Consider the following 5,392-nt stretch of genomic DNA (forward strand, 5'->3'; position numbering starts at 1 on the left):
CTTTCAAAGCTGCAAAATATTTCTCCCTTGAAAAAAAAATCAGAATTTGAACAAAGATGGCTCACAAATGTATTATCTTGACATGGGTATTGTTGTGAGCTTTGGGCCTGGGGAAGGAACAAAATGCTTTTATGCCCTCCAAAAATTGCAGAAGATGAGGAACAAAGAATAGTCTGCACTTTGAATAATAGGAAGAAACAATGGAAAAGAGCAAGAACAAGGATGGTCATTGTCTTCTCACAGATCTCAGGAAATGAAACAAGGTTGCATTATATACTTATTATGTAAGACATAATATAATTTGCATTATACTTATTAATATAATATATATATTAACATATACTTATTTTTACAGTTTCTACAGTTTCTAGAAGCTATATCTATGTGCATATATATATATTTGTAATATATTAACAGCAGATGGAAACAGAAAATATACTGCTGCTATTTTGTTTAGCACAGGTTACTTTTTTTTTTATTTGATTTCATCATTGTTACTCTATGTTTTAATGAGTGGATCTTTTTTCAGTTAATGGGAAAAGACTCTCAAGAAAAGAACAGGCATACATACAGGATGGCATATTTAAATAAAATCAGCTGACAAAAATAAATAACTGCCCTGTATTAAAATAAGACAGAAATTGTCAGCCTGACCCTCTCTGTGATTTTGTTTTGGTTTCTATTTTTTTGTGTCACATCTCTAGGTAGAAACATACTTTTCTACACCTGTATTATAAAGCAGAGTACAACATAGAAACAGAATTAACACAGTTTTGTAGTGAATATGGGTAGGTTCCATACCTTTCTTTTGTTGTTACTGCTATCTAAGATTTCAAGTAATTGTAAAGTGATGCTGTCAAAATTCTTCATAGCTGTTCACTCAATCTGCCTTCAGTATCTAGGATCAAACTGCCATAGCAGAGTAAGTTCCCTTTGTAAACTGCGTTTTCTTCAAAGCAATGAACAAAATACAGGTTTTAAAGTTTTGTAATTCACAAATTAATTTTAATTAGTGTAGTTGTAAGTTAGGGTAGTCAAGTAGTATTTGAAATTAGACTATAATTCTTTATTAATGGTAATCCTTATTACCAGCATGATGACAGGACACATCATCTCTTACCAAATGTATATGACAAGCATTTACATCCTGCTTCTGGTGTGAATGCCATCAAAGGTGCTTTTTGTGCAATCTGAAAATATAAGTCTTCCCAGAGAAAGCACATGTAGTCATGCAAATTGATCCCACCTTCTGTATCTTTCAGAGGAAGCAAAGATATATAACAAGAAAGTCTGTTCCTCTAAATGTTGTTTTCCTACTTTCAAAACATAGTTCTATCTTTCCTTGAGTTGATACAAATAAGAGAACCATGGAGAAAGGATAACATAAAGTTTGGTAACATCTTTTAGCAATACGTTGAGAATCACTTTCTTCCTGGTCACTTAGTTACAAAAATATCTTGTGATCAGATCAATTTAAAAAGAATAAGAAATAAATCTTTATTTCTTGTGAACAAGAATAGCACATGGCCACATAAGCAATTTTAATATGAAACTTGATAAATATAATCTTTAAGTAAATTTTGCCATGTGGTTCTGAAAAAAAAGGACAATCCATGCATCTAATATATAAAAAAAAATTCTTTTTATGTTCAGTGATCTAAAAATTTCCCACTAGCTGTCTCTGCAATCATACTTCTAGGATAACATTGCTTCTAATACAGTCATTTTCATTTAAAGTACAGTCAAAATCTGTTATCATATGCATGCATGGATCACTGTTTTCAGATCTCCAGAACTTGACAAAAACACCTTCTCCCTAAAATAAGATAGTGACTCCACCACCTCACTAGGCAGCCTGTGTCAGTGCAGAACCACTCTTTCAGAGAAGAAATTTTCCCCAGTATCCAACCTGAAGCTCCTCTGGTGCAACTTGAAGCCATCACCTATCATTCTATTACTGTTATCTTGGAAAAAGAGACTGACCTCTACCCCGCCACAACCTCCTTTCAGGTGGCTGTAGCGAGTGATAAGGTCTCCCCTGAGCCCTCCTCCTCTCCTGATTAAACAGTTCTAGTATCTGAGGGAATCAGAAGCAAAATGGTGGAGCAGATCAAGAACAGAGGACATCTAATTCATTCTTAAGGCTGTGGTCAAGCCTGGAGAACTGATATGTGATTATAATTACAGATCATGATAAATGGTTTGAAGTTTGCAATCGCTTGCTTTGTGTGTTTGTTGTTTTGCATCTCTAATTTGCAGAGGTTTTGTATTTCCAGTGACTGTTACGCTTAGCTTAAATTACACAGGTAGAAGAGAGGCACACTGTCACTGCTCCTTTTAGAGTAATTTGCCTGGTATGAGTTCACAATGTATTATCTTACAATGCCACAATCAATCAATCAATCAATCAATCAACTTTTGGCAAGTTAGAGTCAGCTGCAGAACAGAAGACGTGTCAAACTTGGTAGTCTTCATTAACTGTATAAAAACACTTAAGATTGTAGGAGCAGTTGGATATTATGTAGCATATTTTATACTCCTAAATGTACTTACTCAGTTGAGAAGATCCATTCACTTCAAGAAATCAGTACATTGTCATATTAGCAAAAGTTTCATAATCTGGTCGCTTAAGTCCTAGCTTGTTGTTCTGAAATGCATCGTGGGTCATAAAGTGAAAATTTTACCTCTCTTCTTTCCAAATATTAAGCATTTATTAATGCAGAACTGTAAAATCCTGACAAATGTAATTATAAGAATTACAGCTCTTATTTACAAAAAAAAAAAAAAAAAAAAAAAGAGAGAGAGGCTGAATGAATCATCTGCATTACTGTGCAATGTAGAGTAATATTTGATGAAGTCTGTTTTCAGCTCAAAACAAAACTGACTGTATTTGACCTGGTGTGCATTCCACAGCAAAATAAGGAAAGGTATTGCAAGAAGATACTTAGCTGTGAAAATCACTCAACAGCAGACTACTAATTCCCTTGAAATGAAGGCAATAAAATACGGAGTGTAAACAGATAGTGATAGAAAAATGTCTGCCACTGCTTTTTCTTTTCTTGAACAGACAGAAGCAACAAATTAACTATATCTTGGAGAGTCTCAGCTTCATTTCTTCTCTCCGATTTTGAATGCTTTCATTTTCTCATGCACAAAAAGGAGCAACTTGAGGGGAGCCAGTAGCCAGCTATTATAGCCTCTTTATGATGAATGCACAAATCTTCAAAGGAATATTAAATTGGATCTATAGAATGGAGATATATGAAATCAGAATATATTTTCAAGAACATTTATCAGTAGGTTTTATTTGGTTGCAAGTGATTACACTAGAAGAATATCTAATTCTTTCCTTCCAATTGTGCTCATCAAAGTTCAGCCTGGCTTGGACTGGTTCCATAACAGGGGGCAAAGGAATCTACAGACCCACATCCTGGGAAAGGAAAAAGGGGGAAGGGAAAAGGTAGGGAGGTGGGCATAGAAAAGGAAAACAGCAGCAACGAACAAGGGGAAAAAACTTTCCTAAATACAACTATAAACAAGGAGTGGGCAGGCAGAAAGGGGGGAAGCCACGATGGAATACTGATTTAAAAAAAAAAAAAAAAAAAAAAAAGAAAAAGATAAAGAGAGAAAAAATAAAAGATAAGCAATATACTATGTAAAGAGAAAAATAAAAGAATTAAATCACAGTGAGGTAAAGGTGCTCATTATTTGTCTTTTCTTATTCTCTTAAATGCATACACGACAATGGCCTTATAATTATGGCTGTTATTCTCTATTGGATCGTATACACAGAGACATCACAAGAATGTTTTTCCAGTGCAGAGTATGGATCACTTGCAAGAGCTATAAAGAATGGTACATATCACTTTAGGGGTAGTGTTATGGTGTGGCTAATTTTCTTCACCAGTCTCATGTGGTGCTGCGTTTTGGATTTGCTGGTAAAAATATTGGTGCTAAGAGACCAAAGATTTAGTTGTTGCAGAGCAATGTTGACACTGAGTAAAGCTCCTCATGCTGCCCTGGCTGTGAGGGGGAACGGGGAACACCAGAAGTGAGGAAGGGACACAGCCAGGACAATTGATCCATGTTGGCCAAAGCATGACCGTATGTCATGCTCAGCAATAAAATTTGGGGGCAAGTAAAAGGAAGGGAGGGGAGATGTTAGCAGTAATGCCATTTGTCTTCTGAAAAAGAAAAAACCTGTTATGGATTCTGAGTTGTGCTTTCATGGAAGTAGCTGAACATCAGCTGGCTGATGGGAAATAGTGAATGATTTCACTCTTTTGTTTTGCTTGTGCAGATAGCTTTGTGCTTTGCCTAGTAAATTATCTTTATTTCAAAACATGAGTTCTCACACTTAAACCTTTCCAGTTCTTTCCCTATCCCACCCATGGAAGTGAGCAAACAATTCTATAGGGCTGAGCACATTGTCAGTTTAAAACAGAAATAGGAACACCGGGGAAAGAACAGGACGGAAGAGACCCTCCAGTACTCCTCCTAAGAAAAGATAGAATGTAACCTAGAATTGACTTTCTACACCAATTGAGACTCCCCCTAATGCTGTGCATGTGGGTGCCTGGGATCTTCTCTCACTGTCTTTGGGAATGTGATGAAGCCACCACAGCTACAGAAGCTCCAGCCGCACAAAAGATGACTGGGAGTTTTTAATAGGATTCTTACATAAATATCCCAGTGAAACAGTTCAAATCAGCAGATCTAACAACAAAAATGTCAAAGGTATTTACATGGAAAGGAGCAAAACATTACAATCCAACTCATGAATACCGTACAAAGTCTTTTTCTAAAATATCACTTTCTCTAAATAAAAAAGTAACCCAGGTCTATCCTGAAAATCTGAACACTGCAGATCCAACAAAAGGCACCCAAATTTGATTTAATCCCTCTTTTATATATGTGTTTTTGTAAGGGCGTGCCTAGAACACAGTTTTCAGTGTTTGCAGTGGCATTGCAGCCCACAGATTTTTTGTCAGCACCGACGGTTGTAGTTCTGCACACAAAGAATGGGGGAGATGTAGAAGAGGGACTGAGTGAAAGGAAAAATGTGGGTTGTGGGAGGAAACGGCTTTCACGTTCCTGAATCAGCACAGTCATCACATTGAGAGGGAGCCCTCCAAAGATCACAACCTTGGTATATTTATTTTCTGCAAGTTTATACGTTGCAAATTGAGGAAGAGCAGAATTAAGTACTAGGGCAAGGCAGGTTAGCAGAAAGGGCATAGACCATTACTGTGCCATAGGGCATAGACAGAAAATATCTAGAATACTTTCAACCACTTTTCCTCTTCCCCTGTTTCTCAGAAGAGAATGTATTTGAATTTCTGTGTTCAAGTTCCACTCTGGAGAGCATATGAATATATACTATTTTTTTTTC

This window comes from Phasianus colchicus, chromosome 3 (assembly GCF_987193195.1).
Source record: "Phasianus colchicus chromosome 3, bPhaCol1.hap1.1, whole genome shotgun sequence".
In the NCBI taxonomy this organism is placed as follows: domain Eukaryota; kingdom Metazoa; phylum Chordata; class Aves; order Galliformes; family Phasianidae; genus Phasianus; species Phasianus colchicus.